Source organism: Arvicanthis niloticus, chromosome 6, assembly GCF_011762505.2.
Source record: "Arvicanthis niloticus isolate mArvNil1 chromosome 6, mArvNil1.pat.X, whole genome shotgun sequence".
NCBI classification, from domain to species: domain Eukaryota; kingdom Metazoa; phylum Chordata; class Mammalia; order Rodentia; family Muridae; genus Arvicanthis; species Arvicanthis niloticus.
The window spans coordinates 15,248,517-15,257,277 of record NC_047663.1 but is presented as its reverse complement, the minus strand read 5'-3'; positions in this window follow the sequence as shown (position 1 = coordinate 15,257,277).

The following is an 8,761-nucleotide window of genomic DNA, read 5'->3' as shown; positions in this document are numbered from 1 at the left end:
GCAACTAAGCTTGTTTACAGAAATGAAAATAAGATGCTTGTTATCTTAAACAAACAATAACCCCTTGGACAAGTGAGGCTTACAAGGTAGAGGCAGTTTGTTTTATAGGTCTCTCTCTCTCTCTCACTCTTTTTTTTTTTTTTTTTTTGGTTTGGTTTGGTTTTTCGAGGCAGGGTTTCTCTGTGTAGCCCTGGCTGTCCTGGAACTCATTCTGAAGACCAGGCTGGCCTCGAACTCAGAAATCCGCCTGCCTCTGCCTCCCAAGTGCTGGGATTAAAGGCGTGGGCCACCACTGCCCTGCGTTTTATAGGTCTCTTAAACACAGTAATTAAAATTTAAAACGTAGCCAATCAGTGGTGGTGACCCACGCCTTTAATCCCAGCACTCAGGAGGCAGAGGCAGGTAGATCTCTGAGTTGGAGGCCAGCCTGGTCTACAGAGTGAATTCCAGGATAGCCAGGGCTACACAGAGAAATGATGCTCAAAGCAACAACAACAGCCGGAGTTGTAGGTGGTTGTGAGCTGCGGTGTGGGTGCTGTGAATTAAACCTGGAAGAGCAGTCAGTGATCTAATCACCGAGCCAGCACTTCCAGCCCAATCTGTAGCACATCTCTTGATCAAGAGTAAAGTGTTGCCTTGTCTAAACACTTCAAAGGGAGTGGTGGTCACTTTCTTTGCAATCCAGAACTTAGTTCTAACAAAAGTTGAAACCTACTTCCTTTGGCTAGGCCTCAACTAAAGTTTTCATTTCTTCCTCCAGATACAACTCCAGCCTTGTTAGTGGTTATGCCTGGGGAGATGTGAGCCGAAGTCTCTTGATCTCAGACAAGGCACTGATGACAGACCAAAGGAACACTTCCTTTCAAGTCTGGCTTCATGACCTAATGAGTTTTGGGGTAACTCACAGAAATAGAGGGGACAGGAGTTGGCATAGGTGACTCAGCTGTGTGACATAGAAACCCATTGTAGCGTGTGTGGAGGCTGGCTCACTCTGCATTGCAGAGTCCTCTTTTCCTGGCAATTGTTGACTATCTATAGAACTCCAGGGACCTGTCTGCTGAGCCCCCTGTTGTGGTTTGCCTATGCTCAGCCCAGGGAGTGGCACTATTAGCAGGTGTGGCCTTGTTGGAGTAGGCGTGTCTCTGTGGGTGTGGGCTTTAATACCCTCATCCTAGCTGCCTGGAAAGGAGTATTCTGCCAGTAGCCTTCAGATGAAGATGTTGCACTCTCAGCTCTGTCTGCCTGGATGCTGCTATTGATAATTGCAGCCTCCTTGGTGATAATGGACTGAACCACTGAACCTGTAAGCCAGCCCCAATTAAATGTTGTCCTTATAAGAGTTGTCTTGGTCATGGTGTCTGTTCTCAGCAGTAGAACCCTAACTAAGACACCCTCTAAGCTTCATTTACATCCAGCCTTTGTAGCCTCCCTCCAGGAGGGAGCATTGCATCAATGGAAGGACATAAGCTATTTAACCCAGAACAGCCCATCCCTGGCTTCCAAAGGCCATGGCCTGCTCACAAAGCAAAGTATTGTTATATTCCACCTCCCAGGGTCTTTAAAGTCTTAAGACTTTTGACTGCTTCTAGGTGTGAGCCCAAAGCCTCCCCTGAGACTCAGGGCACGTTGTTAATTTTGGGCGCCTTCAAAATGATATCTCAAAAAAGCCATGCAACGCAAAGATTCAGCGACACAGAATAAACATCATTTCCCAAGAGGTGGAACAAGGGAAGAGCAAGGAAGGTGCTCAGGAAAGCGAGACCAAACCCTGCAGGGAAACCCCAGCCCCGGTAGGCCGTTCTGTCAGCTCCACATGCTCAGGCAGCCCAATCCTATATCCTTCCTGTCTGCAGCCTGCATGGCTTCCCTCTTGGATTGGCTAGCTTGTTGCCTGTGGCTTTCCTTGACAGATGTCCCCTATCCCTGGCGCCTAATACTGGCCTACGGTTGGGACTGAACTGCTGCCAAAGAAGATCGAGCTCACCTCCAAAGAACTGTTGCTGAACAGGTCCACTTCCCCCATATCCTAGTAACTTTTCTCTTCCACTACATCTGCTGGGTAGTGGGCTAGAGGAGAGGTTGAACCCTTATTAAAAGTAGGTTGCAAAAACTTTACACCTACACTCATCTGGTTATAGATTACCTGGCCTCATAGGCTTTCCTTAGAAACTAGGTCCTCTGATCTCCACCTGTGTGGGGCTTGCATGCACACATGCTAAGGTGAATTTTAAGAGAAAGTAATTAAAGTGATTTTAAGACTACCTGTGCCAGGTGGTGGTGGCCCACGATTTTAATCCCAGCACTTAGGAGGCAGAGGCAGGCAGATTTTTGAGTTCCAGGTCAGCCTGGTCTACAGAGTGAGTTCCAGGACAGCCAGGGCTACACAGAGAAACCCTGTCTCAAAAAAAAAACCAAAAAAACAAAAAACCTGTTGGTCTCAAAAGTAAAAGAATACCAACTGGGAAAGCTGGTGAGAACAGCTCGGCGTGTAAAAGCACTTGGTGTGCAAGACTGGGGCCTGGGTTCAATGCCTGGAAACCATGTAAGAGTTTGGCTGTGACACCCACACCCTCACACATACACACACACGCATGCACACACATACACAACAGTAACAAATAAAACTTTTAAAAAAGGATACCAATTAGGAGGTGTCAGTCATTCCTACTGTCCGCCTCCTTCGTGACAGTCAGACACTAACTCATTTAGAGAGGGTATGATTAAAAAATAGCATTATGGATTGGAGAGATGGCTCAGCAGTTAAGAGTACTTGCTGCTCTTCCAGAGGTCCTGAGTTCAATTCCCAGCAACCACATGGTGGCTCGCAACCATCTGTAATGAGGATCTGATGCTCTCTTCTGGCATGCAGGCAGAATGTTGTGTACATAATAAACACATCTTAAAAAGAAATAGCATTACATTGTGTTACTGAGGTGCCCTGGTGGGTGTGCTAAGCCGGTGTTTCCATTGCTTCCATTTCATAAACTGTAATTACTTCAAAGAGGAAGTAGCTCTTCCCAAGCAGCTCAGGAGCTTATTCCATGGATAGGGGGCAGGGCTCCTGCAGGGAATGCAGGGGGAACACCCTAGTATGACGAGGTGAGGTGCTCTGCTCTGTGTAGTCACGAACGTGAGCATGAAACTGCATCTGAAGGCACAGGCTTCAAGAAATACGGTTTCCTTCCTTTGTTGTGTGCCTGAATGATGTGTCCATGTGTGCCACAGTGCTCAGGTAAGGGTCAGATGACTTTGGGTGTCCTCGAATCTCTGCTGTTTGAAACAGCTTCTTTGTTGTTGGTTGGTGCATATGGAAGACGAGCTGCCCTGTGAGCTGGCTTCTAAGGGTTCTCCTGATTCTGCCTCTCTTCCCCAGAGAGGAACACTGGGATGTGTATACATGCTACCACGCCCAGCTTTATGTGGGTTCTGGGGACTTGAACTCAGATCCTCATGCTTGCGTGGCAAGTACCTTATCTTCTGTACCATTACATTACTCTAGCCACAAATATGAAGGTTAAAAGAAGCTTTTTTGCTATGCCTGTGTAGGCAAAGTGGTTAAGAGAGACAATCCTCCATTCTGTTTACAATGCAAAGAAGGGTTTGGAGACTGCGTTATCTCTACACTAACCACTTTAGCTCACAGCAGCCACTGCAGACATAGCTAAAGGACCGAGTTCCCGAGGATTAGCCTGCAGGACAGAAGGCAGAGATGCTTTCCCTTCTCTCTTCCTGCCCCTCTCCCCTCTCACGCCATCCTGGGTTTATCAGTACACACTCTATCCTGAAAGAGAGAGAGAGAGAGAGAGACAGGCAGACAGACAGACAGACAGACAGACAGACAAATGCTTCCAGGAGTCAAAAGGCAACTGGATGTGATCACTCTGTCAGGAAGACACCAGGGATGCAGGAATGCCTGGCCCCAGGAATGATGCCAGGTTGGATTCTTTTTCTGACTATCGTGGCCTCAACATAGATTCCTTCCCCATCCAAGCTGGAAACTACTGCAGAAACATCTGTGAGTCACTGGGGAGGCTGCAGGGGAAGCTGGAAGGTCGAGCATTTCTGGATTTCCAGGCATCGAAGTAATTTGGATGCCGAGCAGACAGAATCAGCCCTCAGTCCCCTCTTGGCCTATCTTGGGGCATCTTGGAAGTGCATTAATGGCTTGGTTACATGATCAGCAATAAGCACAGCTTATTCCCAAAGCCAGGTTCTGGGATGAGCCTGTATGAGCTCTTGTTATTTGTGCTGTAACCTTCTGGGCAGGTGGGGAGGGCTTGGGGGAAAGACGGGAAAGACATAGTGAAGGCAGGCTGCATACCAAGTGTTAAGTATGAAGGGCCCTGTCTTAGCTTGTCCATCCTGGGACTTCAGGCAAGTTACTGGGCCTCTCTGGATCTTGGTTACCTCAGCTACAAATTGGAAATAATGGTAACACCCGCCAGGGGAAGCTAATTCTGAGAAAAGGAGAGCTAGTATCTGGAAGCTAGCTTGATGGTCTAACCTGCAACCAGGGCCTTGAAACAGCGAGGCAGCCGGGCAGTGGTGGCGCACGCCTTTAATCCCAGCACTTGGGAGGCAGAGGCAGGTGGATTTCTGAGTTCGAGGCCAGCCTGGTCTACAGAGTGAGTTCTAGGACAGCCAGGGCTACACAGAGAAACCCTGTCTCAAAAAAACAAAAACAAAAAAACCCGAACAAACAAAAAAAAGAAACTGTGAGGCAAATGCTCCCCCACAGAGTCACACCCCAGTCTGGTGTTAGCAGGTGTTCTGCTGCCCTTGTTGATCTGTTTTAGATGAGATCTAAATATGAGGGTAGCTGAGGCAAAGCATGAGGTGACCAGCCTCTTGGGATAGGATTACAGATACGCTTCACTACTAACTTAAAATAACTGCATGTGTGTGTACGCCTGTGTGTATGAGATGTAAAAGCATGTGTCTGTGTGGCTACATATGTGTATCTAAATGCATATGTATGCAGAGAACCATCTTGTTTGCTATTTCTAAGGATGCTCTCTGCCTTTTTTCTTTCCTTCTTTTTCTTCTTCTTCTTCTTCTTCTTCTTCTTCTTCTTCTTCTTCTTCTTCTTCTTCTTCTTCCTTCCTCTTCTTCCTCTTCTTCCTCTTCCTCCTTTCTTCTTCTTCTTTCTTCTTCTTCCTCTTCTTCCTCTTCCTCTCTTCTTCCTCCTCCTCCTCCTCCTCCTCCTCTTCTTCCTCCTCCTCCTCCTCCTCCTTCTCCTCCTTCCTCTTCTTCTTCTGACAGGGTTTCTCCCTGGCCTGCATCTCAGATTGGGACAACAGACTGCCTGGCCACTGAGCTTCAGGGATCCACTTGTCTCTGTCCCCTAGCACTGGGATTATGGTATGAGCCACCATCGGCTTCTCTGTGAGCTTCAGTGACTGATGTTGACATTGTGGTACTTTACCAGTGGAGTCAGCTCCCCCATCCCCCATCTTCTGTTTTAACAGGTTCATTCCAGCCTGAACACTGAGACTAGACTGCTGGGAGCAGCTTGGGAGGCTTGGCAGTAAAGCAGTTGTGAGAGAATTATGCCTTGGGCCAGAAATCTTGTGTTCCTGGGGCAGAGCTGTGGCCAGGACTTAGAACTAAAGCAAGGGGGCTGGAAAGATGAGCTCGGTAGATAAGAGCACTCTCTGTTCTTTCAGAGGATCAGTTTGGTTCTTAGCACCTATGTTAAGTGGGTCACACGTGTCTTTAGTTCCATCTCTGTGGGATCTGCTGCCCTCTGCTGGCTTCTGAGTACCTGCACACATGCACACAGATTTTTTTTTTTTTTTTTTAAAGGGGGCCTGGGAGATGGCTCAGTTATTAAAGGCTAGGCTAACAACAACAACAACAATGGCACCCCAAAACCCCTGTAGGTCAGAAGACAGTATCTGATCCTATAGTACTGAAGTTATGGATAGTTATGGCCACTATGTAGGAGCTGGAAACCAAACCCAGGTTCTCTGCAAAAGCAAGAAGTGCTCGCAACTTCTGAGCACCTCTCCAGCCCCAGCTGCACTCTTAAACTTACAGGGGCTGTAATTAGCTTCGAAGGATTGGGCAATACCCTGTCTTGGAGTGAGGAGGGACTCCCAAGGCTCCACCCCTCTCAGAAGACCTGCATTCAGTTAATTCAGTTACTGTGGGAAGGATTCAGTGGTGCGGCCATTGGTCAGATGCCCATAGCTCAGACCCAGCAGAGCTCACTGGGACACACACACACACACACACACACACACACACACACACACACACACACGGGACTAGAAAGCAGAGGGACTAGTTAAGGAGGGAAGAAGGGGATCAGCAGGAATGAGAGGGGAAGGAGAAAGAGGGAGCAACTATGAAGTATGTATGGACAAACAGGGAGGTGCCATGATGAAGCCCACTATTATGTGCGATTGACACAGGCTAATAAACACACACACACACAAGAGATAGGGTAGCCTGGTGACTGCCAGAGACTGATGAGAGGAAGAATTCAATTGCTTGCTTTGTGGGTAGTTTTGGTTTCACAAGATGAAAATCTGGAGATAGGTTGTACAACAAAAATAAGCGGAGTTATGGGTACTGAATTATGGCTTAATAGTTAAGACAGTAAATTTTATACCTATTTTGTCTAAGTTTTTAGGAAAGAAAGTGGCTCAAAAGTTACTTCTGGGCCTGGAGAGATGACTCAGGAGTTAAGAGCACTTGGTACTCTTGCAGAGAGAGGTCTCAGGTTTGGTTCCCAGCACCGCTATGTTAACTCATCCCTCTGTAACTTCAGTTCAGGGGCTTCAACGTCCTTCTGGCCTCTGTGGGCACCAGGCACACATGTGGTGCATAGACAGACATGCAGGCAAACTTTCATACACATAGAAATAAATAAAAACTAAAAGGGAACTTGCAACAATTTCTTAAAAAAACAACAACAAAAACCCTTATACTTAAAAATTATATTTAGAGGTCTGGAGAGATGGCTCAGTGGTTGAGAGCACTGACTGCTCTTCCAGAGGTCCTGAGTTCAATTCCTAGCAACCACATGGTGGTTCACAACCATCTGTAATGGGATCCGATGCCCTCTTCTGGTGTGTCTGAAGACTGTGACAGTGTACTCACATAAAATAAATAAATCTTTAAAAAATTACTTGGAGTGGTGAGTGGGGGTGTAAAGTGAAACAATCCACAGACTCTTGGTACGGCTGCACACATCTCTGCTTCCAAGACGTGAAGCAGAGGCAGGATTTCAAGGGCAGCCTGGGTTACATTAAGATTCTCAAAACAAAAACAGAGCCTTTGCAGCTCTCTCCTCGGCTCACTAGCCCATTTCCCTTCTTGGGAGAGCTTTTCCTTTTTTAAATAAAGTATCTATTTTAGTTTCAAACCACATGCCCTCCTTTCTTTCGGTTGCTATAGTAACACCATGATCAAAATCAGCTCAGTGAAGCTGGACATGATGGCGCATACCTTTGATCCTAGAACTCAGGAGGCAGAGGCAGGTGGATCTCTGAGTTTGAGGCCAGCCTGATCTATAGTGAATTCCAGGGCAGCCAGGGCTACACAAACTGTCTTGAAAAACAAAACAAAAGCAGGAAAGTGTTTATTTGGGAAGTAAGGACAGGAACTAAAAGCAGCATCCTAGGTGTAGGAACTGAAGTGGAGACTTGGGAGGAACAATGCTTATTGGTTTGCTTCTTCTGGCTTGCTCCGCTAGATCAGTGGTTCTCAACCTTGATGCTGAGACCCTTTAATACAGCTCTTCACGTTGTAGTGACCCCCAATCATAAAATTATTTTGTTGCTACTTCATAACTGTAATTTTGCTACTGTTATAAATAAAATGTAAATATCTTTGGAGATAGAGGCTTGCCAAAGTGGTCCTGACCCACAGGTTGAGAGCTGAATCTCATTATGACGCCACGTGTCTCTGTCTTGTGCCCTGGGTCACAAGAGGCTGGACTCAGATGCTTGGCTTAGCTATCTTCATGCTTTCCCTGACATTTGGACTTTCTATTTCTCTGCTCTCCATGCCTAACTTAAAAATGTCTATGGCTGGGCAGTAGTGGTGCATGCCTTTAACCCCAGTACTGAGAAGCAAAGGCAGAACAGGTGTATCTCGGAGGCCAGTCTGGTCTACAGGGCAAGTTCCAGGACGGCCAGGGTTACATAGAGAAACCCTGTCTTGAAAAACAAAAAGGCATTATCTATGTAGTTCTAATTCTTTACTCTTTAAAAAATATAAATGAATTTGGACTACAGTTCAGTGTGCTAACTTTGAACTAAATGTTAATGTCTCCAGTATAAATGTGAGATTCATAATATGTCAAAGACAGAAAAAGGAGACCTGAGTTATCACAGAGTAATCAAGCTCAATCTGGGTCTCAGCAGAAACATATTCACCCCATGTCACCGGTTTGTTTTCAACTACACAGGTCTTAGAACCTCTGGGGACTGGCCTGTGTGAGCTCACCTTAATCAGGTTCACTGATGCTGGAAGACCCACCTTACCTGTGGGTGGGATCATCCCTGAGCAAGCACTTCTGTATCAGTAAGAAATGGAACTGGGCGGTAATACTCGTCTGTTTCCTGACTGTGGCTGTCATGTGACCATCTGCCTCACGATCCTGCTGACCGCCCTACTGTAACACCAGGCCTTGGGTTGTAAGCTAAAAACAACACCCTTCCATTACTTTTGTCAGAGGACACTAGTACAGCAACAGAAAAAGGAACTGAGACACACCAGAAACACAACATTCATTCCAAAAGCAATCTGA